Raw genomic sequence first — 23580 nt, forward strand, 5'->3', positions numbered from 1 at the left:
GGGAAAAAAAAGGATAACAAATCTCCCTATCATTAGAATTAGTAAAAATAAAAAATAATAAAATAAAAAAAAAGATTATATGCTCTGAAAACTCCATTTACTCAAATTCACTCTGTACACAGAAAATTTTACAGAAATATCAGCCTTTTTGACTTATATATTTACTATCTGTTGACTGCATTAAGACTTAGAAATAGTCCACTGTCCTCAGAACCATTAAAATCATAATAAACAAAATGACCTAAATTATTAAGTCCAGAGCCATAATACATAACTTATAAGAGTTTAAGCATCAGACCAAAATGCTTTTAAGAGTTCTGGAGAACAAAATTGATTAAGATAGGATTTGAGTATTCATGAAGTGTAGATCCCAAGTTTTTATGAACTATAACAGGAAAACTTATAACTCTGTAAAGTACACTATATTTTTCCTTCTCTTCAGAATGTCCTTTGTCTCTATTTCTGACTGCCAAATACCAATGCATTTTCCAAGACTCAGCTTAAATGCCATCTTCTCAATGAAGAATTACCCTCTATATATCCCTAGCTCAAAGTAGCATCTTGTTTGTAGCTCCTTTAAGAGATGATTACAACTTATCTTACTGCTATTACTTGTGTTGTCTATCTCTATCTTATTAGAATACAAATTCCTTCAGGGCAGAAACATATCTTTTGCGTGTTTATATCTTCCTTAGCACATAGGACAATGACTTGAAAGATATACTCTTTAAGTACCAGTTGATATATCTGTAAGATCTACTTTGAGGGAATGGCAAAAAGGCCAATGTCACAGTAAGACAAAAAAGAAAGTACATGATTTCTAACATGTATACCTTCCTGGAACCACAATCAAAATCAGGATCTGGAGCAGTTCTGCTGTCCCTAGCACTTCCCTCATGCGATCCCTGTATCATTGGAAAAGACCCTGATGCTGGGAAAGACTGAAGCAGGAGGAGAAGGGGACGACAGAAAAGAGCTGGTTGGATGGCATCACCGACTCGAAGGACATGAGTTTGGGCAAGCTCCGGGAGATGGTGAAGCACAGGGAAGCTGGCATGCTACAGTCGGGGTCGCAAAGAACAGGATACTAAAGAGCAACTGAACTGAACTGATCCCTTTATAAGCATACTATCCCTTTACAGCCACACCCTATGAAGGGTGACTGTCTAAGTAAAGACAATCAGTAGCCTAGGGAGAGAAGGGGTAATGATGAGAGCTGTTAAATAATTAGAAAGGTAAACTATGGACTTCCCAGGTGGCGCAAGTGGTAAAGAACCTGTCTGCCAATGTAGGAGACATGAGAGGTGCAGGTTCGATCCCTGGGTCCCAAAGATCCCCTGGACGAGGGCACGGCAACCCACTCCAGTATTCTTGCCTGGAGAATCCCATGGACAGAGGAGCCTGGTGGACTACAGTCCATAGGCTTGGAGAGTCAGACGCGCACACACACACACACACACACACACACACACACACACACACACGGGAGATAAAGGAGTACAAATTGTTCCTTAGGTTTTAGGCTTACTGGCAATGCTCATTCAATCAGGACAAAAAAATACAAGACCTGCGTATAAAGGCAAATATAAAGATACTTGTTTATATGAGTTACACACAGGCGGTCCTCCCTCTGCACATGAAAAAGTCTGTGCAAACTGAGATCATGCAGTGTGATCGCAATAATCAATAGAAACAATTACAATTATTCTGTGCCCTTCACAAATTTCTGTCAAAACATTAAAAACTCTGCCGGCTATAATGCACAGGGAAATGGAAAAAATAGTCAAACATTATTTAGTACACTGTAATTTAAAACATGAGCAATATTGAGAATTAAGGTGTCTTGTTTGTAAACACTTATCTAGAATAGTTTGAAAAGTGTTTACTTTCTCCTCATTGTATAATTTCAAATATGAGTGAGTATGTTGTCGAAGCCTGGGCAAACTGTCGTATGCTTTTCTAAGTTTGAATCAGTTCCAACATTTTACCCCGTGAATTTTCAAAGCAGTGAGAATCTCTGAGAGGCCCTATAATAGTATTATTACATCTTTCTGTCATAACCACTTTGTTGATTTAGATCAATGTTTCCTTCAATAATTTCCTCTGGCTGATTATCTAAATTCTCTTGAATGGCAGCAGTTTGGGCTTCCCTGGTGGCTCAGATGGTAAAGAATCTGCCTGCAATGCACAAGACCCAGGTTCGATCCTTGGGTCAGGAAGACCCCCTGGAGAAGGGAATGGCAACCCACTCCAGTACTCTTGCCTGGAGAATCCCATGGACAGAGGAACCTGATGGGCTATAGTCCATGGGGTTGCCAAGAGTTGGACACAACCGAGCGACTAACACTATCACTTTCAATCAACATTCCAAAGATCAACTGTTTCTTCTATGGTTCCATTTATGTTCCATTCAAGTTTTACTTCCAGCATTATCACTTTCTGTTTCTTTGCCCCAGTGTCATCGTTGTTGGCCAATTTCCTCTTTTAATTGTGTATTTCCACTCAATGGCGTGTGGGTTTACAAAAAGGAGACAAAGAAACAACATACCTGCAGGTTTTGACTTCTGTGTATGAACCAGTAACAGATGCAGAGCGACCAATCCTAGATAGACTCTGAAGCAATGACGTGACTGGTCACTAACCATGATGTGCATTTGTTATTTACGCAATCATCTGTGAGTTACCAGCAAAATTTTATTCTATGCAACTACTCACAATTAATATAGAAGTCAAAGTGTTAGCCACTTAGTCATGTCTGACTCTTTATGATCCCATGGACTGTAGCCCGCCAGGCGCCTTTTCCATGGGATTTCCCAAGCAAGAACACTGGAGTGGGTATCCATTCCCTTCTCCAGGGGATCTTCGCAACCCATGGATTGAACCCAGGTCCTTGCATTGCAGGAGGGCTTCTCTTGTGCTCAGGTGGTAAAGAATCCATCTGCAATGGAATCCAGGGAGACCTGGATACGATCCCTGGGTTGGGAAGATCTCCTGGAGAAGGGAATGGCTACTCACTCCAGTATCCTGGCCTGGAGAATTCCCTGGACTGCATAGTCCATGGAGTCACAGAGTTGGACACACCTGAATGACTTTCACTTTCACCTTCTTTCTTTTCTACCTGAGCCACCAGGGAGTTGTTGTTGCAGGGACTGCTATTATTAAATTAAATTCTAGTAACTAAAATCAGTTCAAATGGGAACTGTGCAAAGTGAAGACTGCCTTACACTCCTCAAACCAAAGAAACCCATTCCATGTTAGCATAAATATTTTTATTAAAACTATATTTTTCAAAACTAAAAGTGCTAATAGTATTATTTAAATCTTTGCAAATATCTTTATAGTGTTGTGCTTAATAGAAAATAACTAGCATCTCACATCTGTTTCTGCATTCAAGTTATTCTAATATCACACACCATGTAGTCTCTGGAAAACTCCACTTACACTTGGTTTAAAAATGGCAACAAAAAAGCATATAATATCCCAGACATGTTAAGAAAATATTACTGATGTTTCAGACCTCTGAAAGGGTCTGAGTCCAGGAGCACACTTTGAGAGCCACTAGCCCATGGTATTCTTTGTATGGAATGAAATAACAATGCAACTAGAATGGTAGTAATTACACATCCTTGAGAAACCAGTCACTCATATTTCAGTCTTCTTTGGTTCAAATAAATCTAACCAAAAAGGCTGAGACAGATTAATGTTCAACTATAGTACTATTTACAGCAACTGGAGCTCCATGGAGGAGCCGCTATGTAAAAGACACAGACAAAAAAAGAGTAACTATGATGTAATTGATGGAAGTTAGATAAATACTACATGTAATGCATCACTATATGAATAGAAATAAAAACAAAGTAAACCAAAATCAAATTAAAGCAGGGACTTGAAATCCACTTCTGTTTCCTATGCCCTTTTCATTGACAATACACTAGAAAAGTGCTGTCAATCTTCAGCAAACTTAACAATAACAAAAAAGTTTAATGTTCTTATTTCATAAGAGAAAGAAATGCTAACTGTTCCTAAAATGAATAAACAAAAGCCACATAGTCTCCACCTCCATCTTTGACCTAAAAAGAAGGAAACTTCTGAATGTTTCTCTCTAATCTTTAATAGAACAGAATGGAAAATCTAACTCTGCAATCACATTCAAGGTAGCAGTAATCTACCACAATTTCAAAAAAAGTATGACATTTAACATAGTAAGCACACAGGTGAAATGAACTGAAAATGATATTTAAAGATAATAGAGAGCTTGTTTCACCAAAAAGAGCTGGAACTCAATTTCCACCTGTAACAGCCTGGTAAGATTTCAGCCACTACTGTCCTCCAGGAATAACATAAAAATACCTAACAAATGTTCTTTGTAAATGTAATAGGAAGGAAAAGTCATGGAGAGTAACATATATATTTTTGTAGCATCAAGGGGCCTGTACAGATCAATCAATAGTCAATAAAATATGAATCTTTCTGTCATGTTGTTATAGTAGATTATCTCCTATAGAAGACACTATGTGCATGACAAAAATCTAAAATGGTGAATCTTGGAGCGTCAGGTTACTTGTAAGTCAATATGTGACTAAAAACTAAAACAAAAGCAAAGTGTAAATATCCTGAAGCATAGCATTAGACACATTTTCTGTTATTTTCAAGCAGGAAGATACTTTAAGGCTGAGAAAGCATTTTAAATAATTTCTATGATAACAAGGTTAATAATGAAGAAATTACTGTTTCCCAGCATTGTTTCATCATTTATAGCCTGTTCTCCCTCTGTCAACACAAATCAAAACTTCAGAAGGCAAATTAGTTCTTTAGAATCCATGCTTTTACTTCTAGCTAGCCAAGTCTTCCCATTCAGCATTTACTTCTCTAGAATTATGCAGCTAGCTCCATTATGCCAGAAAATGAGAATCTTTTCCTCTAAAACCCAGTAACTAAGACATGTTATAAAAATCAAACCTGTAAAAAGAATTTCAGTACATCTAAAAAATATCACACAGATGCTGAGCTATTTCCTGATAATGATGACATTAATATTAGTCATCTATTTCCCAGAGAGTACTGATTTTAAAATAATGAAATGACAATTTGATGAATGTCTAAAAATACCAAATCAAGTCTAAGTAACAGCTTTTACATAAGAATTAAAAAGTAAAAAAATTTACATAAAAGGGTCTTTTAATTAGATGCTGTTTTTTGAAATGTCTCTGTCTTAAAAGATTCTCTTTCCTACCTTCAATGTCCAAAGAAAATTTTTGTTAGTTCAGAAATAAAAAAAATGATTGTGACTAAACCATCAAATTTAAGAAAGCAGGAACTACCTTTTTCCCATTGGAAACATATCAAGAAAGATGTTTACCAAAACTACATTTTAAAAAAATCTTCATTACACCTATTTAAATTAATTCATTCCACAGTAAACAAGTTTCTAACATAACAGTAACAACAAATAATTAAAGGCAAAAAATGTGACAACAAAGTCAAAAATAAAATAGCTTTTCCAAAAAAACTAAAAACAGAGTTACCACCTGATCCAGCAATCCCACTCCTGAGCACATATCCTCAGAGAACATAATTTGAAAAGATACATGCATCCTAATATTCATAGCAGCACTATTTACAATAGCCAAGATGTGGAAGCAAGTAAATGTCCATCAACAGATAAATGGATAAAGAAAATGTGGTACATATATACAACGGAATATTACTCAGCCATAGAAAAGAATGAAAGAATGCTATCCACGGTAATATGGATGGATCTAGAGATTATCATACGCAGTGAAGTAAGCCAGACAGAAAGCCAAGTATCATATGATACCATTCATATGTGAAACTTTTAAAAGAATGATACAAATGAACTTATTTGCAAAACAGAAAGAGACTCACAGACATAGAAAACAAACAAGTTACTAAAGAGGAAAGATGGGGAAGTGATCAATTAAGAGTTTGGGATTAATAGACACATACTACCATATATAAAACGATTACCAACAGGGACCTACTGTACAGCACGGGGAACTATACTCAATATTGTGCAATAATCTATGAGGGAAAAGAATCTGAAAAGGACTATCTACATCCATATAGCTGGATCACTGTGCTGTACACTTGAAACTAACAGGATATTATAAATCAACTATATGCAATAAAAAAAGCAGCTCATTGCAGGTCCCCCCAAAATGACTTCATGAAATATCTCACTCTTGATTAGAAAAGAAACTATTTAAAAGTAGAAACTCATCTTTAATATTTAAAGGCCCTGTATTAGTAATATACAAAGATGTATTCACATACACAGAGAAGAATCAAGTAGGAAAGAAATATATTTCCATCTCTCTAACACAAGCTTATATAATCTTAACTATTTGTCAAACATGCATCAGAAAAATATTAATTTCACAAAATCAGATTTTCTTATCTGTATTTTTATATTCCTTTATATGGAATTATACCTGAAGATAAACAAAGTACATAAAAGCATATAGAATCATTACATTTCAAAACCAAAAGGGGTTCAGAAAAGCTATAATCATTTATGAGTGATATTTTAAAAAGTCACATAAGTATCCAAATTGTAAGAGAATTCTTTCCACTACCACCACACCAAACTTACAGGATTCCTTATATTAGTATTGCAAGTAGTTTTACCAAGGGGTGGGGTAACTATCCTCTGCCATTACTGTATCTATTATCAATAATCAACAAGGAGATGGCTGCCAAGAGATATGATACAATCCACCCCAAATGTAAAGTAGTGACTATGGATGATAATGAGCACCATATCCAGGTATCTATTCATTGGAAAGCCTATTTCTTTTAGTTTATACCAGAAACCCCTCCCAAATCTTTCTGAATCAGCAATTCACCTTATTTTCTTTTAAAGTCTTACGACAGTTAAGAAGTCCCAACAATCGTTTGTTTTCCCCCTTTATCTTTCCTAAAATTTAAATCTCCTTTATAAGTAGAAAAAAACTTTTCACATACCCTTTTAGCAGGAGTCTGAGACTATCGTCCACAGGCAAAAACCAACCAGTTGCCTGTTTCTATAAAGTTTTATTGAAACACAGACCAAAAAAATTCCAACCCTCTTCCTGGAATACATACCCTGAAACTCAAAAGTCTCTTTGACACAGTTTACCATTTTTTTTCTTTTTAAATTTTGTTTAGTGTAAAAAAATGAGAGACACAGAGAGAGAGAGGTATATTTTAAAATATTTTCCCCATGTGTACTATCAAAATTGCTTGTAAAACAGAACTGTTAATCAAAACACCTAAGACTGAGATATCATATTAACATCTAGTATTGCTACATAAGCAGACTGACAACAGATTGCACAACATGAAAAATAACCTGAAGCACTATCTTTAAACAAAAGGACAATGTTTTAAACAGTTTTTTATTGTTATTGAAGGATAATTGTTTTACAGATTTTTGTTGTTTTCTGTCAAACCTCAACATGAATCAGCCATAGGTATACACATACCCCTCCCTTTAGAAGCTCCCTCCCATCTCCCTCCCCATCCCACTCCTCTAGGTTGATACAGAGCCCCTGTTTGAGTTTCCTGAGCCACACAGCAAATTCCCATTGGCTATCTATTTTACACATGGTAATGTGAGTTTCCATGTTACTCTTTCCATACCTCTCACCCTCTCCTCCCCTCTCCCCATGTCCATAAGTCTATTCTCTATGTCTGTTTCTCCATTGCAGCCCTGTAAAAAATTCTTCAGTACCATTTTTCTAGATTCCGTGTATATGCATTAGAATACGAGATTTATCTCTTTCTGACTCACTTCACTCTGTATAATAGGTACTAGGTTCATCTACCTCATCAGAACTGACTCAAATGCATTCCTTTTTATGGCTGAGTAATATCCCATTGTGTTTATGGACCACAACTTCTGTATCCATTCATCTGTCCATGGACATCTAGGTGGCTTCCATGTTCTAGCTATTGTAAACAGTGCTGCAATGAACAATGGGATACATGTGTCTTTTTCAATTTTGGTTTCCTCAGAGTACATGCCTAGGAATGGGATTGCTGGGTCATATGGTGGTTTTAGTCCTAGTTTTTTAGGGAATCTCCATACCATCTTCCACAGTGGCTGTATCAATTTACATTCCCACCAACAGTGCAACAGCATTCCCTTTTCTCCACACCCTCTCCAGCATTTACTGTTTGTAGACTTTTTGATGATGGCCATTCTGAGCAGCAGGAGGTGATATCTCATTGTGGTTTTGGTTTGTATTTCTCTAATAATGAGCGATGTTGAGCATCTTTTCATGTGTTTGTTAGCCATCTGTATGTCTTCTTTGGAGAAATGTCTGTTTAGGTCTTTTTCCCACTTTTTGATTGGCTTGTTTGTTTTTCTGGTATTGAGTTGTATGAGCTATTTGTATATTCTGTGCTTTTCTTTTTGGGGAGATTTTTTATCACAGCTTCAATTTCAGTGCTTCTAATTGGGTTGTTCATAATTTCTATTTCTTCCTGGTTCAGTCTTGGAAGATGGAACTTTTCTAAATATCTGTCCATTTCTTCCAGGTTATCCACTTTATTGCCATATAGTCGTTCATAATAGTCTCTTATAATCCTTTGTATTTCTGCATTGTCTGTTGTAACCTCTCCTTTTTCACTTCTAATTTTGTTGATTTAATTCTTCCCTATTCTTGATGAGTCTGGCTAAAGGTTTGTCAATTTTGTTTATCTTCTGAAAGAACCAGCTTTTAGTTTTTTTAATCTTTACTATTGTTTCTTTCATTTCTTTTTCATTTATTTCTGCTCAGATCTCTATGTTTCCTTCTACTGATTTTGAGGTTCTTTTGTTCTTTTTCCAGTTGCTTTAGGTGTAAAGTTAGGTTGTCAATTTGACTTTTTTCTTGTTTCCTGAAGTAGGATTGCATTGCTATAAATTTCCCTCTTAGGACTGCTTTGACTGCATTCCATAGGTTTTGAGTTGTCATGTTTTCGTTGTCATTTCTAGAAATTTTTTGACTTCCCTTTTGATTTCTTCAGAAACTTGTTGGTTATTTAGAAATGTGCTGTTTAATCTCCACGTTTGTGTTTTTTCATTTTTTTCTTGTAACTGATATATAGTCTCATAGCGTCGTGGTTGGAAAAGATGCTTGATACAATTACAATTTTCTTAAATTTACTGAGGTTTGATTTGTGACCCAAGATGTGGTCTATCCTGGAGAATGTTCCATGTGCACATGAGAACAAGGTGTATTGTTTTGTAGTTGGATGGAATGTCCTGAAGATATCAATGAGATCCAATTTATCTAATGTATCATTTAAGACTTGTGTTTCCTTATTAATTTTCTGTTTTGATGATCTGTCCATTGGTGTGAGTGGGGTGTCTAAGTCTCCTACTATTGCTACTGTCAGTTTCTCCTTTTATGTCTGTTAGTGTTCGTCTTTTTTGTTTGTTTGTTTGTTTTTAGTGTTCGTCTTATGTATAGAGGTGCTCCTATGTTGGGTGCACAGATATTTACAATTGTTACGTTTTCCTCTTGGGTTAATCCCTTGGTCAAATATGTAGTGTCCTTCCTTATCTCTTGTAATCTTCTTTAGTTTAAGGTCTATTCTGATATGAGCATTGATACTCCAGCTTTCTTTGGCTTCCCATTTGCATTGAATATATTTTTCCATCCTCTCACTTTTAGTCTATATGTGTCTTTAGGTATGAAGTGGGTTTCTTGTAGACAGCATATATACGGGTCTTGTTTTTTTATCCATTCAGCCAATCTGTTTCTTTTTGGTGGGAGCATTTAATCTATTAACATTTAAAGTAATTATTGAAAAAATAATAATTATTGATATATACGTTCCTACTGCAATCTTCTTAATTGTCTGGGGTTGATTTTGCACCCATATGGCAGAAAGTGAAGAAGAACTAAAGAGCCTCTTGATGAAAGTGAAAGAGGAGAGTGAAAAGTTGGCTTAAAGCTCAACATTCAGAAAACTAAGATCACGGCATCTGGTCCCATCACTTCATGGCAAATACATGGGGAAACAGTGGAAACAGTGGCTGACTTTATTTTTCTGGGCTCCAAAATCAGTGCAGATTGTGATTGAAGCCATGTTATTAAAAGACGCTTACTCCTTGAAAGGAAAGTTATGATCAACCTAGATAGCATATTGAATAGCAGAGACATTACCTTGCCAACAACGGTCCATCTAGTCAAAGCTATGGTTTTTCCAGTAGTCATGTATGGATGTGAGAATTGGACTATGAAGAAAGGTGAGCATCAAAGAATTGATGCTTTTGAACTGTGGTGTTGGAGAAGACTCTTGAGAGTCCCTTGGACTGCAAGGAGATCCAACCAGTCCATCCGAAAGAAAATCAGTCCTGAATATTCACTGGAAGGACTGAAACTCCAATACTTTGGCCACCTGATGTGAACATCTGACTCATCTGAAAAGACCCTGATGCTGGGAAAGATTTAGGGCAGGAGGAGAAGGGGACAACAGAGGATGAGATGATCGGATGGCATCACCAACTCAATGGACATGGGTTTGGGTGGACTCCGGAAGTTGGTGATGGACAGGGAGGCCTGGCATGCTGTAGTTCATGGGATCACAAAGAGTCGGACACAACTGAACTGAACCAATTTTGTAGATCTTTTTTCTTCCATTCTATTTCTTGACTATAAAGTCCCTTTAGAATTTGTTGTAAAGCTGGTTTGGTGGTACTAAATTCTCTTAACTTTTGCTTGTCTGAAAAGTTTTTTATGTCTCCATCAATTTTGAATGAGATCCTTGCTGGGTACAGTAATCTTGGTTGTAGGTTTTTCCCTTTCAGTCCTTTAAATATATCCTGCCATTCCCTTCTGACCTGCAGAGTTTCTGCTGAAAGATCAGCTGTTAAACGTATGGAGTTTCCTTTGTATGTTACTTGTTGCTTCTCCCTTGCTGCTTTTAATATTGTGTTTAATCTTCATTAGTTTCTTTAGTATGTGTAAGACAAGACAATGTTTTACAACTTGTTTAAAATTAGAAAGTATTCAAACAAAAAAAAATTTCCCATCTTAAATTAATTCATTTGATTTCTTATATGAAATAATTTCCAATTAATATCAGCTTAATAAAGAATACTTTCACTGGACACCTGTATCACATATCACTTTGAAATTCAATTCTTCTTTGTCCAAAGACAAATGAAAATATTCAAGTGATGTATTTTAACATAAGTAAGCTATCAAGGCTTCCCAGGTGGCTCAGTGGTAAAGAATCTGTCTGACAACACAGAAGATGGGGGTTCGATCCCTGGATTGGGAAGATCCCCTGGAGAAGGCAATGGCAACTCACTCCAGTATCCTTGCCTGGGAAATTCTATAGAGAGAGGTGCCTGGAAGGCTACAGCCAACAGGGTCACAAAAAGAGTGAGACACGACTTTGCAACTAAACAACAGCAACAAGCTATCTAGTAAACTAGATAGACAGTTCTACTGAAGCTATCAGATTTTAAAATTTCAATGCTTTTTATTTTTTTCACTGTTTTTAAAGGTTATATCCACTGATAATTACTAGAAAATATTTGCTATATTCCTCATGCTGTACAATATATCCTTGTAGTTTATTTTATACCTAGTATAAAATATGTAAAAACAAAATTTTTAAAAAGCATGTACCTCTTAATCTCCTACCCTTACACTACCCCTCCCCCAGTCATCCCCCCACTGGTAACCACTAGCTTGCTCTCTGTATCTGTGAATCTAAAGCTATTCAATGTTTAAAACCCCCTCATTAGAGATTACTCATAAGGGTGGCTTTTTTTTTTTTTTTTAGGAAGTAAGTGAGAATGGTTCTTTAGTTTGCCTTCAACCTTGTTTTAGAAATATCCACTACTACTATTCCTCACTAGTTGGCCATAATTGCCTCATTTGACAAACATCCCTACTATGTACTAGATGCTGGGAATAAAACAGATGCTCAATAAACTATGATTCCTGGACTTGAGAAATGCACATTCCAATAGAAGACAAAAAGATAATTAGATTACAGTATAATGAGCACCATATTTATTAAAAAGTACGTTGGGATGAGGGGGGATAAATGGTTCTAACATTACTGGAGGAGCAGTAAATGTTCAATTTGGATTTACTGTAATAAATCAAGGGTCAAAAGGATAGACATAAAAAATATAAAGAGTTGACCCTTGAACAACACAAGTTTGAAGTGTGTAAGTCCACTTAGACATGGACCATTTATTTCCCATTTATACTACAGTAGTATACGGTTGGTTGAATCTGTAAATGCAGTCACAGTTTGGAGGGCTGACTGCATACACATGACTGTTAAACGTGGATTTCTGACTTGTGGAAGGTAAGCACTCCTAAGCCTCATACTATTCAAGGGTAAACTGTACAGAAAATGAAAAAGAATATATAACCAATAAATTCATACAGAGAAAACTAAATGGATGCTCAAGATCCTTAGAGTTGGCCCTCCATATTGCTGGATGTGGACTGGTGAATACAGAAGACTGTTTATATTCTTTTCAAATGCATATGAAAGAGTTACTAAAACTGACCAAATGTTGCATTGTAAAGCAAGCATAGAGAAAAATTCAAAACTTTAAAATCTTTTCAAATACTCTCTGCACAGTGGAATTAAGTTAGAACTCAATAACTAAAAATAGAAAATCCTCAATTGTCTGAAAGTTAAACAGTACCTTTTGAAATAATGAGTCAAAGAAGAAATCCCAACAGAAAGTAGAAAACATTTTAAACTAATTAATAATGAAGATATGAATTTTAAATCTGTGTCTGACTCTGCGACCCCATGGAATGTAGCCCACCTGGATCCTCTGTTCGTGGAATTCTCCAGGCAAGACTACTGGAGTGGATTGCCATTCCCTTCTCCAGGGGATCTTCCCAACCCAGAGAGCAAACCTGGGGCCGCCTGCATTGCAGGCAGATTCTTTACTGTCTGAGCCACCCTGGAAGCCCCTTGTTTGCTATCCCAAAGCAATGCCAAACAAGGCAATCTGTGGTCTGAAAATGCAAAGATTGGAAAGAAGAAAGGCTGAAAAACAATGATCTAAACTTCCATCTCAAGAAATTAGAAAAAGAACAGGAACTTAAAAAAAAGTGGGGGAGGGGGGAGGAAGGAAATACTAAATACGATAAGAGAAAGCAACAAATTAAGAAATATAGAGAGGAAGTTAACAAAGCTAAAGGCTGGTTCTCTGAAGATAGTAATAAAATTTATATACTCCCATCAAGAAAAAAAATGGGGAAAACAGAAATTACCAAAATCAGGAGAGAAAAATAGGAAATGACCAGATTTTTAAATGATAAAAAGATATTCAGAGGATACAGAGAGAAGCTTGAAATTTGGTAACATACATAAATGGGTATATTCCTTGAAAAACTCACTGAAACTGATAAAAGAATAAACAGGAAATCTGAATTGTTCGATATCTATTAAATAAATTGAGTCTATTACTAAAAGATTTCCCACAAAGACAATTTGTGGTTCAGATTTCTTCCCTGGTGAATTCTTCCAAAAGTTTAGGAAAGAAATAATATTAACTGTACACAAATCCCTCTACAAAACAGAATAAAAGAACATTTCCCAACTTGTAAAGTCAGATAATCTTGATGACAAATCTAGACAAGGACACTGTAAGAAAGAACAATCACAGACCAACCACTTTCATGAATGTGCAAAAATCCCAAATAAAATATCACCTCACTTCATGTAAAGATATGTAAAAAAGATAATACAGCACAACCCAGTTTATTTATTCCAGGATGGGTTAGCATCAAAAAGGCAATCAGTGTGATTAACTACATAAAGAGAAAAAAGGAGAGAAATCATATGTTCATCTTAAGAGAAAAAGTATTTGATAACATTTGTTGTTGTTCAGTTGCTAAATCGTGTCTGACTCTTTGCGACCCCATGAATTGTAGCTTGCCAGCTTCCCTATCCTTCACTATCTCCCAGAGTTTGCTCAAACTCATTCAGCATCCACTTACAATACAAATTCTCAGCAATCTATTAGTAAAAAAAGAACTAAGAAAAACCTACTGCAAACATCATACTTGGTGGTAAAACTGTTGATGCTTTCTACAATACTGTGGTCCTAGGCAATGCAGTAAGACAAAAAAGAAAAGCCATAATGTTTAAAAAGGGAAGAAATAAAATAGGTAGAAGACATGACAATGTTTTCAGAATGCTAAACACACACACACAAAACTGCAGAAAATCTATTAGAATTAATAAGCACATCTGGTAAAATTGCTAATTACAAGAATATTTTAAAAAGTCAATTCAATGTATATATATCAGCAAGAAAGAAAAAAGTTTTAAAATTATTATAATACAGAGATATCAAATATGGAAGAACAAACCTATAAAGATAAAATATATATTCAAAACTAGAAAACATCTTTGAGAAAAATTTCAGAATAGTTACAAATACATGAAGGCATGGAGATTTTTTACTCATGGATTGCATTTAAGGCTTGTCAAGATGGCAGATGATGTATAGATTAAATGCAAACTTAAAAAAAATTCCAGCAGGTTTTTTAAATGGAAACTGACAAGCTGATCCTAAAATCTAGTTTGCAAAGCCCAAGAATAGCCAAGACAGTCCTGAACACACAGCTGGGGAACTTATATTTCCAAACACAAAGACATACTATAAAGATATAGTTATTAAACCAATATGACATTAGCTCAAGAACAGACAGACAGACTGATGGGACAGAAGAGGGATCCAGAAGCACACACACCAACGATCCCATCACCTTGTTCTTGTTCAGTCGCTCAGTCACCTGACTTATGATAAATGTGACACTTGAGTGTAGTGAGGAAAGCATGGTCATTTTAATAAATGGTACTAGGGAAGAGCCCCTGGAGAAGGGAAAGGCAACCCACTCCAGTGTTCGTGCCTGGAGAATCCCAGGGAGAGGGGCCTGGAGCACTCTGTCCACTGGGTAGCAGAGTCAGACACGACTGAAACTATTTAGTGCATGTCAAACTGATTTTCCAAAGGAAAATACTTAATCTTGGCTCCTGTATTTCATAGCATAAACAAAAAATAAAGTACAGGTGGACTGCTAATATAAATGTATGAGACAAAACTAAATCTTTTAGAAGAAAACAGAATATTTTCATTACCTTGGAGTACTAGACCAATTTCTTAAGCAGGCCACAATAAGCACAAACCAAGAAGGGAATTTTTGATGGACTACTTCACAATTATGAGTTTCTATTTATCAAAACATAAAGAGAATGAAAAATCAAACCACCAAATGGGGAAAGATATTTACATCACACAGACCCAGCAAAGATCCACATAGAATGTACAAAGAATTACACAAACAAAACATCAGACATTCCAAATGATAAACCACTTGAATTGGCACGTCACAAAAGAGACTCTCCAAATGGCCAACAGACTTAATGGAAAGGTGCTTAACTTCAACAGAGATCAGGGTAATACAAATTATATAAATCCCCATGTGACACCCCATCAAACACACCAGAATCGCTAAAGTAAAGACAGAAAAATTTCAAGCCTTAGTGAGAATTAGGGAAACTGGAATTCTTATACAGTTGACCCTTGAGCAACATGAGTTTGAACTGCATGGGTCCACTTAATGCAGGCTTTTTCACTGAATACAGCAGTATACAGTCAGCAGTTGGTAGAATCTGAGAATGCAGAACTGCTGTTACAGCCCACTGTGAAGTTACATGCAGATTTTAGGCCATGTTGAGAGTCAGCACCCCTAACCTTACTCCATTGTTCAAGAGTCAACTGTACACTGCTCACTACTATGCAGCCTGATACAATGCCTTTGGAAAACTGTTGTATCCACTGAAGCCAAATATCTACATACCATATCACCCAGGAACTCCACTCCTAAGTATATATCTGACAGAAGTACATACAAATATTCACCAAAATACATATTCATGAATATTCAACTAGTAATAGTCAAAGAGTGAAAACAATGCAAGTGTCCTATTTAGGCAGAATGGATAAACTGTGGTATATTCACATCACAGACTGGATTTGTTGAGTTTTGCCTCATTGTGAATTTGAAATGAATGGAATAATACGTACCTTTTTCTATTTATTTTGCTCAACATTATGTTTGTGAGATTCATCCTTTTTGTTGCACATAGCTGTAATTTAATGCTCAATGCTGTATCAAATTCAAAAAGAGGCAAAACTAATGGTGTTGAAAGCTAGAAGTATGTAGTAACTGAAAGAAGGGAAGGAAGAGATTTCTGGGGCTTTGGGTAATGTTCTCTTCTATTAGTAATATTGTATTCCCAGAACTTAATTATCTTGAAACTGGAAGTTTGTACCCTTTGTCACCTTCACCGTTTTGCTAACCTCCCACCAACCTGTTGTCTGTATCCGTGGGTATGGTTTAAGATCCCACATAAAAGTGAGATCACACAGTACTTGTCTTCTCTGACTTACTGCACTTAGCATAATGCCCTCAAGGTCTATCCATGTTGTGGCAAATGGCAGGATTCCCCCTTTTTTATGGCTGAATAATTTTCAATTCTGTATACATATCACATTTTCTTTATCCATTCATCAATTGATGGGCACTTAGATTGTTTCCATGTCATGACTATTCCAAGTAATGCTGCAATCAGCATGCAAGTGCAGGCGCCTTTCTGAAACAATGATTTTGTTTCCTTTAGGTAATGCGCTTTTTTCTTGATTTGGGTGCTGGATATAAAGCTGTGTTCTCTTTGCGAAAAAAAAATCATTGTACACCTATGCTCTGTGTACTTTTCTATATGCATATGATAAATCAATAAAAATCTATATTAAAAAATGGAAGCAAAATATAGCTAGAAACAAGGCTAAATACATCACTATGGTATTCTATATATGTTTTAGAGGTTGGCCAGAGATTTAACACTGCTGCTGATAAGTCACTTCAGTCGTGTCCGACTCTGTGTGACCCCATAGACGGCAGCCCACCAGGCTCCTCTGTCCACAGGATTCTCCAGGCAAGAATACTGGAGTGGGCTGTCATTTCCTTCTCCCAATTTAACACTAAGATTTCTAATTGCTGTATGAGAAAAAGAGAAGTTACCAGTTACACATTCATTTGTGCCCAGTAGATATAAGTAAATCAACTGCCTAAAGATACAATTCTTGGCACTTTAAAAAAAAAAAAAGACAGATATTTCTCATAGAAATCTTCACAAAAAGAAGACATTTTTGACATAATAAACAATGTTCTTGACAACAATTTTAAGAAGATCCTCTGTGATGGCTTCCTCTGTGGACACTCAATGTAGGCTGCTAGAATCTTACCAAAGCAAGATGGGCAAAAGCAACTGGAGAGAGGACAGGGCAAAGCAATGGAACCTACACACTCAGCTGCTCTCTGGGTGGACCCAGAGATATACTTTATAAACCTGTAAGACTAATACAATAGTGGAGTGCTCACTTCGGCAGCACATATACTAAAACTGGAATGATACAGAGAAGGTTAGCATGGCCCCTGTGCAAGGATGACAAGCAAATTCATGAAGTGTTCCATATTTTTTATATATGACAAACCCACAGCAAACATTATCCTCAATGGTGAAAAACTGAAAGCATTTCCCCTAAAGTCAGGAACAAGACAAGGGTGCCCACTCTCACCACTACTATTCAACATAATTTTGGAAGTTTTGGCCATAGCAATCAGAGCAGAAAGAAAAAAAAATAAAAGGATCCCGATAGGAAAAGAAGAAGTGAAACTCTCACTGTTTGCAGATGACATGATCCTCTACATAGAAAACCCTAAAGACTCTACCAGAAAATTACTAGAGCTAATCAACGAATATAGTAAAGTTGCAGGATATAAAATTAACACACAGAAATCCCTTGCATTCCTATATACTAACAATGAGAAAACAGAGAAATTAAGGAAACAAACCACTCACCATTGCAACAAAAAGAATAAAATACTTAGGAGTATATCTACCTAAAGAAACAAAAGACCTATACATAGAAAACTATAAAACACTGATGAAAGAAATCAAAGAGAACACAAATAGATGGAGAAATATACCGTGTTCATGGATTGAAAGAATCAGTATTGTGAAAATGAGTATACTACCCAAAGCAATCTATAGATTCAATGAAATCCCTATCAAGCTACCAACGGTATTCTTCACAGAACTAGAATAATTTCACAATTTGTATGGAAATACAAAAAACCTCGAACAGCCAAAGTAATCTTGGGAAAGAAGAATGGAACTGGAGGAATCAACCTGCCTGACTTCAGACTCTACTACAAAGCCACAGTCATCAAGACAGTATGGTACTGGCACAAAGACAGAAATATAGATCAATGGAACAGAATAGAAAGCCCAGAGATAAATCCACATACCTACGGACACTTATCTTCGACAAAGGAGGCAAGAATATACAATGGAAAAAAGACAACCTCTTTAACAAGTGGTGCTGGGAAAACTGGTCAACCACTTGTAAAAGAATGAAACTAGAACACTTTCTAACACCATACACAAAAATAAACTCAAAATGGATTAAAGATCTAAATGTAAGACCAGAAACTATAAAACTCCTAGAGGAGAACATAGGCAAAACACTCTCCAACATAAATCACAGCAGGATCCTCGATGACCCACCTCCCAGAATATTGGAAATAAAAGCAAAACTAAACAAATGGGACCTAATGAAACTTAAAAGCTTTTGCACTACAAAGGAAACTATAAGCAAGGTGAAAAGACAGCCCTCAGATTGGGAGAAAATAATAGCAAATGAAGAAACAGACAAAGGATTAATCTCAAAAATACACGAGCAACTCCTGCAGCTCTATTCCAGAAAAATAAATGACCCAATCCAAAAATGGGCCAAAGATCTAAACAGACATTTCTCCAAAGAAGACATACAGATGGCTAACAAACACATGAAAAGATGCTCAACATCACTCATTATCAGAGAAATGAAAATCAAAACCACAATGAGGTACCATTACACACCAGTCAGAATGGCTGCTATCCAAAAGTCTACAAGCAATAAATGCTGGAGAGGGTGTGAAGAAAAGGGAACCCTCCTACATTGTTGATGGGAATGCAAACTAGTACAGCCACTATGGAGAACAGTGTGGAGATTCCTTAAAAAACTGGAAATAGAACTGCCATATGACTCAGCAATCCCACTTCTGGGCATACACACTGAGGAAACCAGATCTGAAAGAGACACATGCACCCCAATGTTCATCACAGCACTGTTTATAATAGCCAGGACATGGAAGCAACCTAGATGCCCATCAGCAGACGAATGGATAAGGAAGCTGTGGTACATATACACCATGGAATATTACTCAGCCATTTAAAAGAAGTCATTTGAATCAGTTCTAATGAGATGGATGAAAATGGAGCCCATCATACAGAGTGAAGTAAGCCAGAAAGATAAACACCAATACAGTATACTAATGCATATATAAGGAATTTAGAAAGATGGTAACGATAACCCTATATGCAAGACAGAAAAAGAGACACAGATGTATAGAACAGACTTTTGGACTCTCTGGAAGAAGGCGAGGGTGGAATGATCTGAGAGAACAGCATCGAAACATGTATATTATCAAGTGTGAAACAGATCGCCAGTCCAGGTTGGATGCATGAGACAAGTGCTCGGGGCTGGTGCACTGGGATGACCCAGAGGGATGGGATGGGGAGGGAGGTGGGAGCGGGGTTCAGGATGGGGAACACATGTAAATCCACGGCTGATTCATGTCAATGTATGGCAAAAACCACTACAATATTGTAAAGTAATTAGCCTCCAACTAATAAAAATAAATGGAAAGAAAACAGAACAAAACAAAACAAAAAAATTCCAGTTCAAAAAAAAAAATACAATAGTGGATAAGCTTCACATATTTCCCCCCTGAATATCACATCTCTCAACCAAGTTCTGACATTTATCAATCAGCAGTGAGGTTAACACAACACCCTCTAATAAATGTGTAGTGGACAGCTATTCTCTGTTATCAGTTGAATATGAAGCCAATTAAGCTACTGGAAGGGATAAGGATCTTCTGTGAATGCTGAGAAGCCAACCTCTGACTAGTAAGATGATCATCCTCCGTCCACTGGGATCACCTACGATTAGGATTCTAAAGCTCTTTAGAAAGGAAAGTGAATCTTCTCCAAAGCCATACAGTAACAAGTAACGTTTATCAAAGTCCCAACCCAAAGTTCTACTATGTATAGCATTGATTAAAACAGCTTCAACCAAAAATATAATCACGATAGGCAAGGTATCAACAGTCTGCTAAAGCATTCTCAAGCAAATGGTAACAAGGAAAGTAAGCCACTGCACTTAAAGTTATTTAGAGGATTATATCACCAATGATATTCGGTAACATTTCCCATGTCTGCATTTTAACCACCTTGTTCAAGTACAGGAATATATCTTTTTTCCCCCTGATTATTCAGCACCAGACATTAAGAGGTACAGAGTGCTAAAGCTCACTCACTGAACTTAGGTGTCTCAGTGCTTTTTTTAAAAAAAAAACACTGGATAAATTTACTCATCTGCTTTCCTAGTTCTCAACCAACTATAATGAGAATGTCAGGATGGGAAGCACAGAGGAAAGAGCTGATAGAAACAGGCAGAGGGGCAGGAAATACTGCTAACTTGGTAGGAAGAGCCAGCAAATGCACACCCAGACCAAGCACAACACACGCACCATGGGGCCATGTAGCAAACAGCTCTGCGCCTCGGAGCTCTGCGCCTCAGAGTCTCCAAGGCAGCACTCGGTATGTTCACAGACACAGACCCAGAGCAAAGTCACTTTTAAGGAGTCTATGCAGAGTCTTTTTAAATAAGGTAGGGAAACGTATAACGCTTTTTAAAAAGCAGTTTAACCACAATGCTTAAAATAGGGTTCTTTATTGTACTATAAATCTGAACACTTAAGACTGTAAGCTTCAGAAGACTGCACTCCACAAAAAATGCTGAGTAAAGCACTGCAGTCGACTGGAGAATTCTAACTCAAACACTAGTTACAAGAAAAATACGAGCATCTCATTTCCCAAATACAATGAGAAAATGAGGTGCTATTCAAATGAGGTTATCTGAATTAATATTCAAGTTATGAAATAGTATCTTGACCTGTAGAAAACTAAGAACTATGTACATGTTATTAAAAGTACTTTAATTTTGAAAATCATCATTTGTCTCAACTATGCTTACTTCATCACACTATCTCCTTCAATCTTTCATTAGTCCTTTCCATACACAAGACAGGGAAGTTACGGCTTTATGTGGGGAGTTTCTTTTAATGTATTGGTTTAGAAGTTTGTCAAATGTTATTTTAAAATATTTATGCATCTATATTTAAATGTGTATCTTAATAATTTTTCATAAACTATTATTGACCCACGGAAAGAGATCTTGTATTTTAATTTTCCTTGTCACCAGAACTAAAATCAAAGGAGTACATAACTTTTTCAATAACTTATGAAGCTTAAAAATGTAACTAGTACCTGATTTTCTAGGATGAAAAATGGAGGTTAAAAAATCCTCAAGCATTTTAACAGTTTTTATAAATGGTAGAGAATATGCAGAGAAAATACTAGTCTGTACATAGAAATAAGTCAGTTAATGAATATTTGAGTTCAATGTGGAACATCTAGAGACTTTGGATGATCTATTTTCTATCACAATTTGTAAAAAAAAAAAATGATTAAAGACTGCTTATTTGCTGAGATAAGTACTAAGCGTTTTTAGTCTACAATATATGTGTTCATGAAAAAACTGATGAAATAATTACACACACAATCACAATGAACCAAAATTCAATTCCTGACTATCCTACTTAACGAAATAACTCACTTCCAAAGTTCAAACTGTAACACTGTTCTTAATATGAGGTATTTTTAAACCAAAAGAATTGTGTAGTTATGTAATAGTGCTGTAAACCTAAACTGCAAGTATGCCTAGACTGTTTAAGGGGTAATGAAAAGCATTACTGTATAAGTATTGATGCATATCACCTGTACTGATTAACCTGCAAAGAACTTAAACAGGTTAAAATATCTTCCCACCCTCAACTAACACATATACCAGAACACTACTCAGGGGTGGGGGGAGTTTGTTTTGGTTTGGCTTTCTATACTGTTCCATTTTTTCAGAATACCAGTAGAGAATCAAGGTATCACAATATAGAAGGCACAATTCAAAATGTTTTTGTTGACAGAGAAAAAAGCACATGCCTCATCTAGCTACCATTCAGCATATGTCTACCATTACCCTGCTCCTATTTGGAGAAATTCCAAACTAAGCATGAACCAACCCATTGTGCTTGAATGAGTTCTAGCTTTTTTTTAAAAAACTAGGTTTAGGGCTGTCGGTGAAAATTACCAATGATTCTGTCCAAGATTATTTTACAGATGAGAAAATTGAAAAACAGACTTGTTAAAGGACACAATTAATGACAAAGTAAACTTAGATCTCAATTATATTTTCACTAAACCAGCTTCTTCCCAACTTAAATATGAAATCACGTCTGATCTGCTACATAAATATTTAAAAATAAATTAATTAACAGATGTGGGTGAGATACCCAGGTTCTGGTAATTCTGAAAGAGAGAAAAGCAACAGAAATTCACAAATACTGATATGTTTCTTTTGCAGAATTCGAGGTGGGTATACTTAACATACCCAAATAGCCTACAATGACTTTTCCCCCAAAACCAAAAGCCTTTAGACAAAATCTATCAAATAGGTTCCATTACTAGAAAAGGATAATAATTGATACACACCAACTATTTGAACATGAAGAATGGTGTTAGTAACATTATCCACATAAATAAATACTCAACTTGAAATCTAAGCCAGAAACTGAAATTTATTATAGCTACGATAATGAAACTTTTTTAGCTACAGTACTAAATTTATCGTAAACTGTAACTAAAGTCAGCATGTATGCTCACTCCAGAGTAGAAAAGAATTAGACAAATACAACAAAAATTCTAACCTGTAACAACTGTCCACACAAATCAGTGTGATGTGACTGAAATTCCTTAAACACGTAACTTAAATAAGGTTCAAATGTGTCCCTTTCTTCTCCTGAACTGCCTCTGCTGCCATGACAAAACGGAGACGCAAAACAGCATCCTCCACTGATTTTTTATTCATCTGTTTTTACTGCCTTTAAAAATTAGTATAAAACCTCTCAGTGTTTTACCCCAAATCTTCAACACCCACCGTTCTGAAGCCTGCCACAATGATTGAGAGCAATTTATGTTAGCACAGGTGTTTAAAGTTCCAGGTTGAAATATGTGAGTAATTAACATCATCCTACAAACACTCAAAATCACTTCAGCTGAGACAGTAGGTAACAAAACTCCCAAACAAAAACTGTTTGGAAGAAAGTTAGCCTTGCTTACTGTTCTATTTACCTAACTTAAAAACACTGCCTAGATGTAAAAAAATTTCATACAACCTATCTTCCTCAAAAGGTTGCAACCTAAACAGCACAAATGTCAATTCAAAAGATTCCATGTTAATATTTTACTGTTTATAACTCCAAGTGCCATAAAAGCCAGTGAGGCAGGTCCTCCTACCAGAGG

The 23580-nt window shown here is 36.1% G+C and overlaps 1 protein-coding gene and 1 non-coding gene across 9 annotated transcripts in view; one reads left to right on the forward strand and one right to left on the reverse strand.

The window, feature by feature from the left end:
* Positions 1-23580, reverse strand: part of LOC122438224 (RUN domain-containing protein 3B) — a 157359-nt gene that overhangs the window by 131946 nt on the left and 1833 nt on the right. The gene's annotated exons all lie outside the window — the stretch shown is intronic.
* Positions 17428-17534, forward strand: LOC122438976. The gene has a single exon (XR_006268721.1). It is a non-coding gene; the product is annotated as a U6 spliceosomal RNA (small nuclear RNA).

Source organism: Cervus canadensis, chromosome 3 (genome assembly GCF_019320065.1).
Source record: "Cervus canadensis isolate Bull #8, Minnesota chromosome 3, ASM1932006v1, whole genome shotgun sequence".
NCBI classification, from domain to species: domain Eukaryota; kingdom Metazoa; phylum Chordata; class Mammalia; order Artiodactyla; family Cervidae; genus Cervus; species Cervus canadensis.